Below are 20,297 nucleotides of genomic sequence, written 5' to 3'. Positions count from 1 at the left end.
GGAAGGGGCAGTGATAACTAGCTCCATGGAGGGACAGCAGGGGCAATTGGGACAACAGGGACATGGTGAATCAGCTATGGCAGAGGGTTGGATGGACCGGCGGGTATTCCCCATGGTCGAAGGCAAATGAGAGGGTTATCAAGGGGTATGGGAGGATTTCCACGGGAAAGTGGGGCATTTGGCAGGTTCGGAGGAATGGGTTCACAGGTTTAATGGGCCAATGGGAAATGACTATGGAGGGTTTATGGGATTCAGTGTTGGTCATGCTGAAGGATATGACACGTGTCATGAGATTATCAAGACAGGTCACAGTATTTTAACGTGGGAGCTCAGCAGATGCAATTCCTGACCCTGCCATATGGCCCAGGCTCTGTGCAATCACAGCAGGTATGGGTTGAACAGAACCCAGTGACTGGGGCTGCACAGACCTATGGGCTCCCACCGACTATGCCAGTATAGTCACCGGTACAGACATGGGAGAAAATTCCTTTACCCCAAGGAACGGTTTACTCATTACACTGGAGCAAGTGATTTTGGAGGGAGTCCTTTTTCACTCCCTGGTGCTAATATGTACCAATAGTAGGACAGCCCATAAGGATCTCGGAAGTGTCCAGTCCTGTGTGTTACCACTGATCTGGGAGAGGAACCCCGGATAGGTGTGCAGGTAGGTGATCGAACATTCTCATTCATGGTTGATTCGGGGGCCGCAAAATCATGCATTAAGTAAGGTGAGTTCCCCTTGTCAGGCAAAACGATGGACACACAGCGAATCTCTGGGGCTATCATGTTTGTTCCTTATACTTAAGATCTACATATCAAAGTAGGCAAACAAATTGTATTTGCTCCGTTGTTGTATTGTACAGATACCCCTGTGAATCATTTGGGCCGGGATATCCCAAGCAAACTTAGAATGTCAATTACTTTCACAGAGAAGGGCATTGTATGCTCAACTCAAGGTTTGTATCCGGTAAGAGAAGCAGTGCATTTGCATGCATATGGTAGTGACATTGCGAGAAGGGGATACCTGTACATTTCAACTTTGTTTCTTTATAGGGTAATGGTTTTGTTCAGTTGGTTCCCGAGAATTGAAGATCAGACATGGTGGGTACAGACTGAGTTTCTGTTTTGACCAGTTGTGCCACAGGAGTAACACCAGGCACCATTGTCACGATTCTCTTAGAGGCAGTAGTGATCAAGAAGAACAGGGTGGTTCTCTCAGGCACATATGAGGAATGCAGAGAATGGCGCACAGTGCTGTGCATCGATCCGATCTTGTCACTAAGGGACGTGTCCGACAAGCAATTGTTCGAAGACACCGAAGGCATAGGAGAGCTGGTTTTTGAGATTGGGGTGCCTTGCCAGATAGCGATAGAGCAAAGGAAAGTACCACAGATCATGCTCATTATTAGAATACATCGCCACTTTGGAAGGAGGATTTGGAAAAGGTGCCGGACCATTTATGGACCAACAAATTGAAACCTGGTGAGATATTACCATGGGTTAAGCGGGTAACCCATGTCTAGAGAGGCGACAAAGGGATTTACAAGGCCATTATGGTGTTGTTAAAGCACGGAATAATACAACCTTCTGTGTCCCCATGTAACACAGCCATTTACCCTGTGAAGAAAGCAAAGGGGTCCCATTGGAGGATGGTCTAGGATTTGTGCCCCCTCAATAATATTGTTAAGGCAGAATTTCTGGTGGTACCGAAACCAGCAACCATTCCTTGTAATATCCCTACTGGATCGACCCACTTCCCGGTGATTGATTTAAATGTTTTTATTTTTTTAGGTCCCCTTACACTCTGATTCTCAGGAACTCACAGTGTTAAGTATCGTGGGCAGAGATTCGAGCACATGCAGTTGCCCCAGGGGTACTGTGAATCTCTGAGTATTTTTAACTCAGTGGTTCCGATGGATTTGGGGAATTTACATGTATCCAGTACAGTACTTACTAACCCCATACCACTTGGAAATAATGTCTCAGACAAGGTGGCGAAGGAATACCGCCTTTATGCCATTTGCAGATTCCCAGAAAATGGAACCCGTGTCCCAGCAGGTACAGTTGCCAGCCCCATATACTGCAGTCCCAGTGCTGCTTAAAATCAAAGAGATGCAAGGAAAAACACCTAAAGAGTAAAAGGAGCTTTGGGCAAAGAGAGGACGTGCCCTCTTGCCCATGGATTTACTGTGGAGACCTGAGCAGATGGAGAAGGTAGTAATTCCTGTAGTACTGCTCCTTGTGGCTCTAGAGCAACTACATTTCCCGCTGCATACTTCTCAAAAACACATTACAGCGGAGCTCGAAGAGGAATGGTTTATACCAAACCTTTGGGAACAGGTGAGTGGATTTGTTGGAAACTGTATCGTGTGCAAGGTGTTCAATCCTGGAAACAAAATGAGGTCAGAAAGGGGAGTTTTGCAGAGAGCTTCTGGGCCATTTAGGAGCTCCATATTGACTTTGTGGATATGCTCATGGGATGTAACAATTTCAAGTATCTTATTGTGGTTGTTTGTCCGTTATCCCGGTGGCTTGAGATCGGTCCCTGCACACACCCTGATGCCAAGTCTGCAGCCAAGTTTCTGGTGAGGGAGGTATTTCTCCGGCGGGGAATTGATGAGAATTTGAAATCGGATAATGGAACCCACTTTTTTAATGTCTTGTTTGCAGAAATTACTTTGCTCTTGGGAATCAAACACAGGTTGTGCTCTTTGTACCACCCACAGGCCAACAGACTCATGGACAGGGTGAACAGGGTCCTTAAGGCCTAGCTGGCCAAGATGTGCTACGGTTTAATAAAATTGTGGCTGCATTGCCTGCCTTTGGTGTGGTTTTATTTGAGAAATCAGCCAGGAAAAGAGCACCACCTCAGCTCTCATGAGATCGTGATGGGCCGTAGACTACACATACCAATTTCACCTGGCATGCACTGCCTCAGTCGCACATAAAACAGCAGAGGTCGTACATGAGGAGTTTAGGGAGTACCTGAGGGCTTTAGCCAAAAAGTGTCAAGAATATATCTTCACAGGTTGTGTCTTCTCACCAACAGCCTACAGGAGAAAGCGGCAAGTAAATTGATGATCAGCACAAGCAACCACTGCTCCAGGGACACTGGATTTACATCCAGACCTTCATGCACTGTTGGAATGAGTGGCGTTTCCATGGGCCGCACTCTGTGATTTATGCAACGCCGACTGCTGTGAAGGTGGCGGGCAACAAGAGCTGAATGCACATCAGTGATACACAAAGGCATACTGGTACCCCTCCACCAGCACAGATGCAGGAGCAGGCTCAAAGTTAAGTATGCCCTAAGGATTCGTAGTTCAATCCAGTGTAAAGGATGCTACAGACCTAAATCTAGGAAGAAAATGTTCAAATTTATAATGTATGTTAGGATAAGTGTTTGTATGTCTTTTGTGTTTCTTTTGTCATCATGTTAGAAGATGGCAATGAGCATGGATATAGATGGTTTAGATGTATATAGAATATATTGCTACAGTCAAGAAGAAATGTTGATGTTGATTTCTTGAACAAGGAGGACGATGAAATAGACCCAATAGTAGATGCACATGAGGAAAGTTGAGAGAGATCTGTAGAATTTTACATTTGCCCTCTGTTCCCCCACGCTTCTGTCAAAAATGAAGTAGAGGTAGCAGAAGCCCTGTGTCAAGTGCACCTAGCTCGTTGCAGAATCCTAGGGCAGTTCAAAGGACAATCAATCACAGCATCCATTTTACCTGTTGACAGAGAATGTTCAGCTACAGATCATAAAGAGCAGAAGAATGTTCAGCATACACAAAGATTGCAACTGAGTTTAGAAGGGCCTACTTTTACCAAGAACTGATGGGAGCAAGGGGTGAAGAGTTGCAGAGCTAGAGGAATGAGGGAATTCTCAGAAGAAGGGGTGGCACTGGTGACTCAAGAATATGGAAATGTGTGGCAAAACTATCTGCAGCATCTGACATGGCTCAAAGATCCAGAAAAACCTGTTAAGATACATACACTTACCCATTTTTTCTGTGTTTTAAGGGCAATGGCATGGTGTCCATTGGCTCAAATGGGAACTGCAGCCACATGCTTCACTGATCTGGCTCAAGGTACCACTGCTATTTTGGACACTTTTGGACATGTGGATTGTATGCCTATAGGCAACTGCCTCCAGCTTGGCGAGGTGTGTGCAGTTTTACCACTTTGCACATGCCGGTCCTCGTTATTCCGGAAGTACACTTGCTCCTGGCCTGCTCAATGCCCAAAGCCACATCTGTGCCCCCTTTGTTCCCTGTGACTCTGAATCATCACACATGGACAGATCAATGACTTTAGTTGAGCACAGGAAGGAAAGACTATTGCGACAGACCAATTATATCTCAGCAGCAACATCCAAAGCTTCAATGGGCATTCCTGAACAGTACTGGCTATTCAGTCAAACAGAGACTTTCTTCACATCTCTCCATGCAATTGGAGCCCAAACCGCGGCAAACGCCAAGTGGCTCCAGGTGACCAGTATATGAAGTTCTACTGTTTGTCAATTCATCTGAATCATTGTTCAGTGCCATCAAAGAAGAACTTTGGGCCCTGAAGCTTATAACCTTACAAAATAGGAACATAATCAAACTCCTAACAGCTATGGAGGGAGGGGTTTGTCAGAAAATAGGGAGCAAATGGTGCACACTTGCGCCTCCCAATTATTCATACAATGGGCCTCATTCAGAGTTTGGAAAGCGCCATGGCTGCCTCCAAATCCTTACCGACTCCGCCCTGGTGAATGGAGCTATTACCGCCCATTCCAAGGTTGGTGGGGGCGGTAATTCCCCATTCACCAGGGCCCTTCCCCATTCCCTTTTGAGCCCCCATAGGGCTCAATGGGAATGGGAAAGTCGCTAATAACGGTATCGCAAATTGCGGTACCGTTATTAGCACCAAAGTCCCTTTGCGGGTCCCGTCCTTAACACCTGGTATAACCAGACGTTAAGGGAGAACCCGCAAAGGGAACTCGTAATAGGGCGGTAAGGGATTACCGCTACCGGTGCCCTTACCAGTACCGGTAATCCCTTACCACCCACCTCGTAATGAGGCCCAATGGGTCCCTTACTCAGACTGTTGCCGCCTTGCACAAGCTCAGAGTGATTATGGAGAATGAGGCAGGCATCACAAATGACCCATTGTTGGACTCTCTTTTTCCTAGATGCAGACTTGGATGAGCCTAGCAGTGAAAATATGACTACCTATTTTTGTTTTATTTCTTATTATCTTGGTTACTGTCAAATGCTCTGACAATGTTGTTCTGCCAGGTACTGAAAGCAGCTGCCATAATGGCTGTGACCCTGTCCAAGGCTAGAATAACTGCCATTTAATCTCACATGGGTACTCGGACAGACGCTGTCCTGTGTTCTCCACCAACTTGAGATGACTGTGTGGTGCAGCGGATAGATTGTGGAAATGGTGGGTGGGGGGACGAGTTGATTAGTTCAGCGGAGGAGTAGACCTGTGTTGGATCAGATCCGAGAGGATGATTTTAAAGAAAAGTAATATGATTTGTTAGTGAAAGTATTAACTAAAAGGGGGAATGTTGGGGTGGTCAGGAAAGCTCCCAATGATGAAGAGGTGTTCATGTTGTGTGCGCCATATGTGTAACTGGGGATGCAGAAACATTAGCGTGATGTTGCAATTTCATATGTATCCAGTATAGTTAAATGTCAATGGGATATGTTATTTAAGTGTTACTTTGTGTTCAAGTTGATACATATTATCTTTGTACACACGTAGAAAGATAAATGCCAGTACCATCAAATGAAATGTAAAAACACAATCCAGACATAGTGTGCTATGAAATGGCCAGAAACTGGGCATTTTCATAATGTGCATGCAAGGAAGGTTACTGGTCGTAGAGAACCCATCATGAAGAAAATATGACAGTTATTAAACATGCATGCACGCTGATATACATACACAGTGAATTATAAATCTATATGTAGTGGGCTTTTTTTTTATAAATGGATATAACTCAGCAGTCAGGGTTTTCGTGAGGTGAATTTTAAATGACTTTGAGAAACTGGTTTTTCAGAGTTTCAGAAGCCAGAGGAAAGGTAAATGATTAAACTACGACCTTTGCAGATGGTTAGCTCAGCTAAGAAACCAGCCATGATTTTAGGGCCTGTTAATATCGCAAAAGCAGATGCAATCTCTTTTAAATGTATTGGAGCTTGACAGAGGGTTTCGGCTGTTTGTTTTGACCAAAAACAAATATGGGGTGAAGTGACGCCAGAGGCCAGATTGACCGATACCCATGGATTTCAACAGTATTCTCAGGATGTGCCATGCATGCTGAAATGGTAATCATTTAGATTAGAGTTTTCTGGGATGCGAGTAAAGTTGGGGTGGATGAGATAGGTATCGCCAGTTCCCAGGGAACCTGTTTATTCTGCTTTCCTCATGTCACTTGAAGTATCCGTGCAAACCATGTGCAATTATGTTTAGGGTTAAAAGGTATCAGGCCAGTTTTGACCTGCAATGAATTATGTTTGTATATGAATGTGTAAACATGTGTTGATGTCATGACCTACCGTGGACGAATCCCAAGAAGTGATGTGCTATGAATACGATCTGAAGATGGAAGTTAAGATATCGATAACCAAAGAGAATGGAAGAAATGGAGAAAGATGGGATTACTTTGTATAGGTTTTGTCCAATCACATGTGGGAGTGGATTGCAATAAGATATATGGGAGTGTTTTAACTGTTGCAAAAATGTATATACTGTGTCAATTTATGTGATTCGGCAAGACCTGGGATAATATGACTCTGCAGCGTCATCTAGATCCTCCCTGGATGATTGTACAATACTCTTGCTTTACATACAAACATGCGCTCGTTCCATAAGTGGTGGGCCTGCTTGGTTTTAAGTGGTGGTCCTGCTTGGTTATGGTGATTAGGGGCCCAGCCATACACTTGTCACACACCCACACTCTGGAACTCCATCCCGGTGTTGGGTCGGAATGCCCCCACAATTCTCCAATTTTGCAAATCTCTCAAAACATGGCTTTTCCACAACACCTGATCAAGGGCTCATTCCAATGGATGCACATACCTACGCACAGACCTCAACTCACAACAGTACGGCACTACTGATGCCAGCCCAACTGCTAGCTACCCACACTCTGTACATCGCTCTGCTTCTCTCAATCTAGATCCACACTTTAAACAACACAACTAAAATAACATTTAAATTTAAATTTTGGTCATTTCAGTGGAAGGGGTCATTGGGTGGAGAGAGATGACCAAGTGGCATTGTCCTCTGACAAGTTTATTTTAAGAACTGTTTCTTTGATACAAAGAAGGGTTTGCTTTCTTTAGCACCATTTCAAATGTTCTTCTACACACCATGAACAATAATCTGCACGTCTGTGCCAAACAATACTTATCACACAGTTTCTGTTGTTGTGCCTTTTTAAACTTCAAAAATACTAGTAAAATGAAGATGCGATTTATTAGGCTCTCATCGATTAGAATTATTGTCCTTTTGCCTAACATATTTCTATAAGGCCTTTTTAAATCTCTTCATGTTGGTTTATCATTTGATTTGTGTATTCTTAAACTCAGACCTACAAAATCGAAAAGCATTTTAGATCATGAAAGTCAAGCAATCCCAAATAATTGCACTTTTCTGTATGACAAGTCCTGGAAAACAATGTGGTAACGTGCCAAAAATTGCAGAACAGGCTCAAATTCCAAATGCACCACTTACCTAAATCTGGGGGTCCCCATACATGTATTTACAACAAGGCCGAGGCCTAGGGGGGTAGATTGCCAGAGGAGCAGTATTTTATTGCAGTTTATTTTCAATTTACTGAATGTCATTATTTTGAAATATAAAGCCAATTTTGTTTCTTCAACTCTGGCTGATTCACAACACTGCACTGTTAGCAGTAGTTCCATTGCGAGAGCTAAAGCTTTTGATGGCCAAACTTGTATATATACTTTATATTTACAAAAGCTTTATTGTTAGATTGACTTTTGTTCTTAAAAAAGGAAACACGTCCCAAATGCAGCATACTTAAGGTATTTAGTGATTCATTCATGCAACTCTCAAAGACCTATATGGTCATTCTTATCTTCCCAAAATGTTCTTTAACATGCAAAACAGACAAAACCTCATTGGTTTCATTGGTGCCACTTCACATTATCTTTGGAGTTCTTTATGATCAATGCACACATACAATGGGCCTCATTACGAATGTGGCGGTAAGGCAACAACGGCGCCGTTGTTACCATAACGCCACATTATGAGTTCTGCTTGCGGGTGCCGCTCTGCAACGCCCGGTAACGAGTTTGGCGGTAGACGTGCCCTTATCAAGGGCACGGCTACCGCCAAACTCGTAACAAGGCCCAATGTGTTAAGCAATCCCGTTTATATTGAAATACAAAATGTGCATTTTTTAACCATTGCAAAAACGAGGGTTTTCCCTACAAAAAATACATAATTTTTACAATATTAAAAGCATGCTTATGCTTTAGTGCAGTACAGAGTACCCACAGGTTGCACTAAAATGCTGTTCAGAAGCAAGCACTAATTTTGCTCCCCGGCCTCACATTTCAGAGGTCTGTGGCCACCTAAAAGGTGTAAGCATAAAATAGATCGTAGAGAAGTGAAACTGGTGAAGAGTACATATGAATGCGCAAGTGCATCAAGAAACCTTTGGAAGGACACCCAAACCCAAAGAGTATACAGTTTCACAGCTGTAAAGGTGTCCCATAAAGGTATCTATTCAGCCATCTTTACAGAAGGTGCTCAGTGCTAAGCAGGCAAATGACATCTCTACTGGGATTATCATTTGTCTTTGATGCCATTCTGCTGCACGCTCAGTACTACCAGGAGAACCAACTGCAAAGTATGTCACACAATGCATAACTGTGATGTTTATAATAAATTACATTGATTATATTTTAAATAAAAGGCAGGACTTTTACTGTGAAAGAGTATTTCAGATGACAGCAGGACATCTATATCTGTACCCACCAGTCTCAAAATGTTCCTATGTATTGTACAGTCCAACCAACTCTTCAGAGTTAACAAACACTTTAAATTACCTTAAATGCAAGCTAGCAAAACCAAAAGCCTAGACCAGACCCAGATAGGTAATATTGTGCTGGAACGCCCAATCCATTGCTCAGTTTTACTCTTGGCACACTGGGTATTTTGAACAATTGCACAAACAGCAACAATGTAAACAGTATGTACCACTTTATCTTTCTTCTATATTTATAAAAGTGAAAATGTGTGAGTTTGTGGTTTCACGATGCTTTGTTCCTTATACAATTCCACACTGTTTCACCAATCTGCACCAAATCATGCATAGTTACCTGTTAGGACCCCTCCGGACAATACTGGCTACATGGTATTTGGACACCCCAACCCGTTCCCCAGATTCCAGCAAAAGGCAAAATATGTGGGTGAGTGGCTTGGCGAAGCGTTATTCCTTTTATAATTTCACACTGTTTCACCAATCTGCACCAAAGTTTGCATAGTTACCTGTGCGGATGCTCTGGACAATACTGGCTACATGACATTTAGGCACCCCACCCCTTTCCCTGGATTTCAGCACAAGTCAAAATGTGTTTGTGGGTTTGTGGCTTGCCGAAGCGTTGTTCCTTGTACAATTCCAGACCGTTTCACCAATCTGCACCACATTTTGCATAGTTGCCTGTTAGGACCCTCTGGACATTACTGGCTACATAACATTTGGACACCCGACCCCCTTTCTCTGGATTTCGGCACCTTCACACATGAGACAGTTGCCTAAAATTGGCAAAACATCAATGTGGTCAGAGAAGGACCGGTCCTCAACCCTAGTTTCTGGAACATTTGCACCACAATGCACCACAACGAACTGCACCATACCAGGAGGAGGAAACACGTGGGGAGAGAGCACAGTAGGTCCCAGTATGCAGCAGCACACCAACTTTTGCCTTACCCCAATGTCTGCTCCAGGGTATGTCAGCCACCCTCACATGCCCATTCTAAGCCAATCGGAACAGCGACCTACAGGATCATTGATTTTCAACAATTGATGAGAGTGTTGTCATTTCTGACCATAGAACCCATTCGGAGAACGAGGACCTTTTGCTAAAAGGTGCCTGCATTGTGCAGCTACGAGGAATGCTGTTGCTTCCCACCCATGAATGCTCAGGATTGCCCGTATCCATTACTCCACTGTCAGAATGCACAGCCAAAGATTCCAAGAACCTTTTCCAACTGTCTGTACTCTACTGTGGTGTCTATTCCCAGGCAGAATTCACGGATGATTTCTGCCATATTTTAATGGCGTTCCAGCCCATGGTATTGGAAGTACAGCGGCTGCAGCAGCTAACTTGCCTTATTTCCATGTTGCCCCTGCTAACACCAGAGCTGTCACTATGAGAAGGGGGCTGAGTTCTTTTTATTGAACATTTTTATAAGATGTCCCTGCGCACCTTGCATATATTTTATATGCAAACATCGTCATTCGGTAAGACCGAATGTGGAAATTTACATATGTTGCATTCATATTACAGACCAGGTAACAATTACCTGTAGTGCACTGAACTGTAAAGCACACTGCCTTCTCCAAACCTTGGGCAGCAGAGATCTGAAAGGGGGGAGCTGGGGAGCCCAGCCAAGATGGCCACAGACCTGTGAGCTCCTTGATACCCCAATCTTTCTGGACATTATCCTGAGCTCTCTCATAATGCCAGTGCAGTGTTTTATAGCGCACCAGCTGCTGGATTAATTGGGGAATATCCTCAGAAAAACTGGTGGCTCGGGTTTGTATGGAACTAGTGCCTGGAGCGCCATGATGATCCTGGCTCATCAGCACTGGAAAACACGCACAGGACATGGAAGACCTCAGAGAGATCTCCCTTGGAAGGGTGTACTCACCAGCTGAGGGGCTGTGACCCAGCCCTGTGGCGAGTGAGGGGCTGGCACCTTTTAGAGAGGTGGCGGCACTGCGGAGAGAAGTGGCATCATAGCCTGTGGCTATAACCAGAACTGAGCACCCTCTATTGAGTTGGTGGGCCCTTGCAGCGAGTAACAGAGAGGAACTGTGGATGTGCCTCATTGCCCAGAGGTGCAGTGCGGTGGAGGACAAGCAGACCGAGGGTCGTGGGTGGATCTCAGAAGCCATGGATAGCCTGAGCTGCCAGCTGCGGTAAAGATCACTCCTGTGGCAGTGGAGAGGCTGGGAAAGGAAGGGGCCACACTCGGACAGTGAACCTGCCTCCTGCAAGGCGCAGCAGGGAGTTTCAGCCTGGGGAGGCAGTGCTGAGCAGAGGGGTGCTTTGGAATGGGCACAAACCACTCAGTGATGCTGCTCGCTGTGTGGTGCCAGGCGAGTATTAGCTTTTGCAGGTTCCTTGGCTACAATAGCAGACTTGCTCTGGGAGACCCGCGATTTTGTTTTGTGGGCCAGGGATACTCTGAGACTCGGGCAGACACCCTTTGGGATTCCCAACATGAAGAGCAATGGATGGCAGACAATAGCACTTAGGCAGAGTTGTGCCATCCCCTGTTATTAAACGATCTAGCATACAGGAAGTGTTTTGGACTGTGCTGCTACCTTCATTTATAGAGGATGTTGTGGAGTTGCCATGCACTCTGTGTTTGCTAACTACTCCTGCTGTGTGTGAGGAACCCTTAATATATGAGGGAATGCCATTCTGTTTTGGGCAAGCAACACACTAAGATTGCCTAAGCTAAACAGTGGAAAGGTATGGTCTGTGAGCAGGTGGTGTGTGAGAATCGAAGCGAGCAGACTGCCTACAGGCACACGGACACTTAGAGGTGGGGCGGGAGTCTGGGTCACCCCCTGAGGCAGTAAAAATATGTGCTGCAGATACACATTGAGGAATACCTGCAGGAAAGTGGGTGATTGACAGATGTGACTGCTGCTGGGTGATTTGGCGCCCCGCTGAACCCCCACTGCTTAGGGCAGTGTGCTACCAGCCTTGGGTGGGCACCCATTGAGATTTGTTCTTCAATACCGGTGAACAATTTGGCTGAAATCATGTGGATTCTTTGGACTCAAAGCAACGGCAGCCTTTGTGAGGGGTGAAGGCGGTATATTGACACTAGTGACGAAGGGTTGGAGCTTTTGGGAACTGTGGATCTCTGCGCTATTGTTTATTGCTCTGGTGCTTGTATGAACTTCCTCTGTTTTTAGTCTGCCGCCTGTACGGGGATCTCAGAAGGACACAGCTCCTGCTGTCCCAGTGTTTCTGGAAAATTGGTATGGTAACTGAGATCCAATAGTCATACTCAGGCGCTGATCAAGTGTTACTTGATATTGATAAGTTTTAATTTCCACACTTGGTAAGTGTTTGCAAAAGATATTGCTTTATTGTTTGTCATTCTTGTGACATACATTCTAATTAGTTCAGACTTCCATAGTATACCAAATAGGCAATTGCCTGGGTTTTACTGGTGCCGACACATGTTTCAACCTTAAGGTTTTTCTCACGGCTGCATAATGGTGATATAAGTGACAAGGTGCCAGGTGGGTGGTGATAGTGAAACATGAAGTGACATTGTGTAAATACATATTTATGTTGTTGAAAGGAGCAAGACCAATGTACACATATTTAATGCATCATTGCATAGTAGGTCCATAGCTTGTGCCCGGTCTGTGAAGTTATCACATGGTTTGGAAGCATTTTATAAGGATGTTGGTTAGTGCCATAAAACCACATTGTCATGAGTGGTGGATTGGCCAAAGTAGTGCATTACATTTCAGTTGTGTGGCCCCAATGCCAATCACACCAGAATTCAAGTATATGATGTACCATTTAACATGAAGTCAAAACACAACCATGTAAAAAGCATATTGCCAAGGCAAAATTGTTGTGGAAAAAAAGGGCGGGGAAGAGATGGAAAATATATGTTAGCATTTGGTTAAGGTACTGTTGTTTATGTTAAACCATAGAAAAAGCTGGTGTCATGCTTACCAAGTAAGTTAGATGCGTAGTCCCGGATGGGTGACGATAATTGTCAATATAAGAAAATGTACTGGATAGTACCTGCGGGAGGAAGTAAATGTTTTAGGAGTAAAAAGCGACAATATAACCATTGGTCCTTCCGCTGGTCCCTCCGCTGGTAAGTTGGTGGTGGGCGAAGGCTGGCAAGTCCGTGAAGTGTGTTCATGTGATTGAAGTGACAGGACTATGGCTGGTGATGCAGTTAATTCCTGGCAAGGGCCCATTACCTACAGTGTTGATCCCCTCATGCCTGTGGATGTGTACTCGACCAAACTTTAGTGGCTCACATAATTAAGAAGCCTATTGGTTGGAATGGCCATGGTGGCTTAAGGTGTACTAGGCCCTATGATGGTGCGGAGTGGCCGTGGTAGTAGTAAGAGTCATAAAAAATGTCACATGGCTGCTGGAAACAGATAATAACAAAATGTAGGGAGCCCTCTGACAAGTGGTGCCTTTGTGGAGAGGAAATAAACTAGCATTTTAAGTTAGGTCGTTGTGTCGTGGTGTTACGGCAAAGTAAATAGTGATTGATGAGGAAAGTTGCGCGAGGATAAAAGCGCGTCCAAAGTATAATCGTATATGCACAGAAGAGTGCTTATTGTTGGTGCCAGTTCCCCAGAGGGAGAACATGACGGTCAAAATCCTAGTAAGGCCAATACTCGGCTAAATACTACTTCCCCCTTTATTATTTCGCAGACTCGATTCAAGCCATTTTTCCCAGATCTCTCCACTACAGAGCCCTACAAAGACTCAAGATCAGACACCTGCAGGGAGGAATAGGGTATCACCAACTAGTGACCCTGGACCAGGACGCTCTGACGGAGCTTCATTGGTGGCTCCAGAATATGGAAGCTTGGAACGGCCGGGCGATTTCTGGAGACCCTTCAGATATAGTTACAGAGTCAGACGCAAGCAGAGCTGGCTGGGGAGCCAGATGCAGGGAATTAGAGACAGGAGGCAAATGGTCAGCACAAGAATTGGCTTTTCACATAAATTGTCTAGAACTCCTGGCGGGGTCCTTTGCAATGCACGCTTTTACCAAACACAGAACCAATTGTTGCGTCTTGCTCAAGATGGACAACATAACAGCAGTCCCTTATATAAACAAGTTAGGAGGGACCAAATCCAAGATGTTAGCAGAACTAGCAAAAGATTTTTGGCATCACTGCCTTCCACATCACAAATCGATAACAGCGGAATACTTACCAGGAGTGCAGAACATCGTAGCAGACTGGAACTTACGGTATCTCGTGGATTCCAGCGACTGGAAGCTCCTCCAGCAAGTTTTCGCTCGTCTACAGAATATTTGGGGTCCCCTACAGATTGATCTATTTGCATCCAGATTGAACGCTCAGACTCCCAGGTACTTCAGCTGGAGAACAGACCCGGATGCAGTAGGGACAGAAGCCTTTTTACACCAGTGGACCACAGCAGTCCATTATGCCTTCCCTCCATTCATCGATGATAACGAGAGTGCTAGCAAAGATTTGCAGAGAGGCAGCAGAGCTAGTGTTAATAATCCCATTATTGAAGTCCCAGGCCTGGTTTACAGTAGCAATGGAACTTTTGGGGGATTTTCCAAGGATGATTCCCCCAGCCAGGACCTGCTGCTCGGCCCGAACAGCCAACATCACCCCGTGATAGAGGGGGGCAATCTCCGTCTAATAACTTGCAGGGTTTCAGAAGGAGACCGGAGTTGGCAGGCATTTCGCAGCTCGCTGCGGATTGCTTTAGAGACTCATGGGTACTTTCCAGCGTCCGGAGCTATGGCACTGCTTGGGACCGCTGGTCCAACTGGTTCTCAGAGAGCAGTATTCATCCCGTTTCAGCATCTTTAGTCCAAGTTCTTAACTTCCTAGCCGACAGATTGCATGACAGGTGCGCCTATAGGACACTCTGAGTTTATAGGTCAGCGATATCGGTGGGGCATGACAGATTGGAAGGTAAACCCTTGGGAGAACATCCAGCAGTCATTCAACTGCTTAAATGAGTTAAGAGAAGCAAGCCGCTGCATCCCAGCTATGCAGTACTCTGGGGCATAAAAGAAGTGTTTCAGTTATTCCTCAATTGGCCGGAGAATATCAATCTCTCACGATCCCAATTATCAGGGAAGCTAACAATGCTACGCTGCTTGATAGTGTATAGAAGAGTATCAGACGTTAAGGCATTAGAAATAGATCGGAGGTTCTTTTACCCAGAGGGCGTTTCATTCAGCAAAGCAAAGAGAACGAAAGGTGATTCAAAGATGATCTCCTACGCCTACTTTCTAGACAACAAGTAAATATGCGCAGCACAATGTATAAAAGATTACGAGCTTTCAACAGCCAGCATTAGGCCGTTAGGAGTGACCCAGCTGCTTATAGCGTGTAGGAAGCCATACCATGCCGTAGCCAGAGCGACAATAGCCAGATGGGTCAGAGAAGTTATGCAGTGGGCGGGCATAGACTTATACAGGTTTGGCGCGCAGTCTGCTAGAGGAGCAATTCCATCTAGAACCTTCACAGCAGGGGTGTCATTACAAGACAGCCGATTGGTCTTCTGGAGCAACATTTAAAACCTTTTATTTTAAGCCTGTCTCAGAAGTATAGAGTTGTACAAAGCTTTGAATAGGCATACTGCTCGCCTCCTGTCTTGACATAGAATGAAGATTGCCCATGCTTACAGCGCAGGGTAGTCTTGGTTCTATTAAAGACACGGAGGCAAGCATTATATCCCACCCAGGATACGCCAAGAAGTTTCAAGTTGACATGTATATGCATGATGTTTAAAAACTCTCTGTCGTATTCCCACCCTTACAATTTTGCTCTCAATTTCTCATAGGAGATGAACAGAAGGCGGCCTGAGATGTGCAGAGTGAAAGAGAGCGAGTTTTGGTTTCTATTTATGGAACACGTGCCTACTCTCAGTTTTGTCAGAGTGGCCGGAGCCTCATTCAACAGTTGGAACACTCGGTTCATGGAAGTGTTGGGAAGAGGTGTTATGTTTCAAGTTCAGGCAGAGATTCAATGCCAAAAGAAAGAGGAAAGGACCCGGGCCTAAGGCTACTTGTACTGGGCCCTGTGCTCTGATAGGTGGCCTCTAGGAGCCTTAGGACTATGGAATACTAAAGGCTCACGGGGATTAGTAGTTTTTCACCTGAACTCTTTAAACCCTTGGATTTTCGTTTCATCTAAGTAACAAAACAGAAAAAGGTGAGTTTAAATGTTTGAATTTTGAGATGCTGTGAGTTGCAATAGTAAAGAAAGTAAAGCATAATGCTGGCCTCCGTGTCTTTAATAGAATCAAGCCTACCCTGCGCTGTAAGCATGGGCAATCTTCATTGTGGTGGAGGGAATACCTGGGAAACACTGGAGGGAAGGGGGTTCAGTTGAGGAGCCACTGTCCTTTTTTGCTGTTGTGTATCTTTTTATGAATAAATATAGAGGAAGCAATAGCATTCTAATCCCTGCAACATTAAAAACATTCTTATAATATTATGGAGCCAAAATGGGAGTGAAAGGGCATAGTTTGACAAAGCAGACAGAGTTTGTTGAAGAAGCAGAATCTGATAAAGGTGCAGAGTCTGGAAGAGGTGGAGTAAAGTTGGTGGGGTGCATGCACTTATTTGGGCCTAGGGCAGCAGAAAGCCTAAAACACCACTGGTGATCACTCATGACTATTTTAATCTCATTGTGGCTAACCTGTCAAAATGGAAATTGTGAGCCCCAAAGAGAGATTTGTTTGTCTAGGTAACCCCTTAAAGAAACCATCACTCATTGTTTAACTCGCTTAGAGTGTTGCTTCATATATAATAATATACATGAATATATTGCACAGCGCAAAGTCATTTGTTTATTTGCATACTCATGGCAACACCACTTGTAAACTATGGTATTATTCTAATGCCAGTCTATATTCAGATATGCGCTGCTTCCTGGTAAATTCTAATCTGCAACCTCTCTCGATGCTATGTGCACCTTCCTTCTTACTTTCAATCGTCCCCTGCATACATGCTTTAGCACTTGTACATTTTCTGAGGTGGCCTATCAAAGTTCTGTGTCTAGGCCCAGGTAATGTGTAAATATTTAATATGGCCTTTGCTCTCTGTCCTTCATCTATACTACAGCCGGTATTCTGTCCTTGTGGCTGCTACTGTAGACATGTGCCCTGTATCTATGCTAGAACACAAGCAGTCACTGTAGACTAATAATGATCACCACCTTGAAATTCAACTTGTTTATTATTCTGATTCTACCAATGATGAAGGACATAAGGGCACTTGAATGAGTACTAAAGTTTATTTTGATCACTGTCACAGGCATCATATCAAGCTACAGGTTGTGATGACAAGAAATAGGTGAGTGGCAACCAGAGATTCTTGGATCCCTTAATTTCTTTTGCTATGCTGGGGGAGGGCATCTTTATGTGCTCTGGACCCCCAACTCCCCTAAGATGTCCCTGGTAATACAATTATATACTTCAACTGAGCATGGGATAGGATTGCAGGTGCTGTAGGCATTTTTTAGATATGAAATTGTGAAGTTATTATGCATACAATAATAATATCATGGACATGTTAAACATATTTAAGCAATAGCCCCGAGCGGCGGGGGCATTACCGAATCAGGTAATTCCCCGGGGCCATAGTTATAGGCCCTGAGCAAAGCAAGGGCCTTAACAAAGGCCACGGGGCATTACCAGAGTCGGTAAAGCCCCCGCCGCGAGGAGCATACTGCTATTAGTAACCCGGCCTGCAAAAACTCCGTGACCGGGGCACTAAAAGCTTTTTTTTTGTCCCAAAACGCTGCAGCGAGAGAAAAAAAAAAGATGACAAAGAAAATGGCCGCCACCATGGGAAGGGAAAACGGAATCCATTTTCCGTTTCCATGGCGGCCATCGGGAGCGGACGCGTTCCCAGCGCGTCCACTCCCCAAAAAGGATCAAAAAGAAGGTAAGTGGAGTTGGGAGGTCGGGAGTGGGATGGGGAAGAAAAAAAAAAAATGTACCTGCATCCCCGGCGAGGGACGAGGGAAGCCTCCAGCCATGTGGAGGCGCGGAGCAGGGATGGCCCCGCTCCGAGTCTCCACACGGCTGGAGGCTTCCCTCGTCCCCCACCGGGGACGCAGGAACAAGAAGGTAAGTTAGGGAGGGAAGGGAATTAAAAAAAAAAAAAGACTTACACGACTCCCCGGCGGGGGGCAAAGGCAGCCTCTAAGCCGCGGGGAGGCTCGGAGCGGGGATGGCCCTGCTTCGAGCCTCCTCATTGGCTGAGGGGCTGCCACTACCCCCGCCAGGGACAAAGGCTGTGGAATCCCGACGGAGGGATTCCCGGCCTGGTATTGACTCGGCGAGGGCCAATCAGAATGGCTCTTTCATTCTGATTGCGCCCTCGCCGCGTACTAATAAATGATAAAACCTTCTAGTTTAGTAAAATAGTGTTTAAAACAAATTCAAGGGGTTGCCATGGGACCTATCTGAACCAGCTGGTCTTTCCCCTTCTGAAATGGCATGGCAGGCGGACAAATTATGGTTTGGTGGATTTCCTTAAGCAATGCCAGTGGTTGTGTTTATGCCAAACCTGCCAAGCCTCACCCTTCAATGTTCATTTAATGAGGGTTGACACAAAGGAATTTAATTTAAGGTGATAAATTACACTTGATAGTTATAAATATATTGGGTAGCAAACGTCAGCGTTTTGTATAATGCCCACCACAATGAGTGGATTAATTCTTTTGGTATACTGCATGGTCAAACCAACGTGGCACGTAATGAATGGATGGGTATATAATGACATTATGCTTCGGATTGAGTGATAATGTCATGTGTCATATTCTAGGAAATGGTTATAAGAAAGATGGTTGAAAGAAATGGTAGTTATTTTGGGAAATGCGTGAAAAGTTTAGAGATCTCTGAATTAAGGTATGAAATAATTGCTAATGTATGAGCGGGATATTAATAAGCACTTGAGGCATAACGTGTAAGTACTGAATGATTTGCTCTCGATAGGCAAACACATTTATTTATTTATTAATTTAGAGATCCAGATATAAGAAAACTGGTTTATACAACTTAAATACCTCCCGTTTTTAAGATGAAAGTAGTAGTTCATTTTGTAAGGATTTTTAAATGCATTGTAAATGCAAATCTGTGAGAGGTCTTAAGCTTAGTTCAAACAGATATATTATGTAGAAGTAATAAGGGCAATCGAAAGGGGACCACCTGTGTTGAATTTTAGCAGCACTGTATCACATGGAAGTGATGTACATGTATATATGTCACATATATATGTATTCCTGTGTGTGCCTATCTCACGTTAAATGAGAAATCTTTGGTGAAAATATATGGTTTTTGAATTAACATATCAACATATTGGACTTGGTAGCAAGGCACCCATTCAATAAGTTGGGAACTAGTTAACAAACCCAATAGGAGTCAATAATTTACTTGTAAGATTGTTGGATCTTATTTCATATACATTAGCTATGGGAAAGGGAAAATGAATGGCAAATGAATGAAATAACTTAAAAGGGAGTGTGAGTGAACCAATCATTATGCACCTCTTAAAGTGTCTGTATTATATGATAACCTACATATCTCCTGAATTACGTTTGGGGTTGAAAATATCATGAACGGATTACATAATGCTGAAGGATGATTTGGGAGTAAATATATTTTATTGGTTTGTGCTGTTACAGCTTTGAGAAATCACCTTAAGGGGAGAAACATACATTGACTGCACTGAAAGCTATTCAACATTCTTGGGGGGAAAACGCCTATTGGATGATAAAAAACAGTGGGGATTGGTTGAATGTGTTGAGAAATGTAAAACTACATGAAAAAAGAAGGTTTCTAATGTAATGTAATGTATTGTCTGCAGAGGGCATTTGACTTTAGAAAGTAAGGCACACTGAAAAGTGCATAGCAATGATTTCATTTAAATTGGTATGCCAACATACATCTTTAGGATACCAATAGCCATATATATTTAGCTTTACAACATAATACAGACCGCACCCAACTGATCCATCTTCAGACTTTTTCTCCTTGTCTTCACATCTATCCATGGCATAACACCCCTCCCCCACATCCTCCCCACTTAGCATCCTCCATCTCCTGCGCTCTCTCCATCTTGATCCCTGAGATCTGGCACCCCTCTCAATCTGTCTATTTCTTGCCCGTCCTGTACCCCTCTTCTAGTTCCTTACCCACTTTTATTGAAACTCCCCTCCCCCTGAGATTCAAAACAACATCATTACACACTCATTCAGATCAGCACGTAAACTTCACCTCTTTCACCTTAAAGGAGCCCCC

The sequence above is a fragment of the Ambystoma mexicanum genome, chromosome 6p (genome assembly GCF_040938575.1).
Source record: "Ambystoma mexicanum isolate Mex_15411 chromosome 6p, UKY_AmexF1_1, whole genome shotgun sequence".
Classification (NCBI taxonomy): domain Eukaryota; kingdom Metazoa; phylum Chordata; class Amphibia; order Caudata; family Ambystomatidae; genus Ambystoma; species Ambystoma mexicanum.
The sequence above is the reverse complement of the archived record's forward strand: the minus strand, read 5'-3'. Positions refer to the sequence as shown.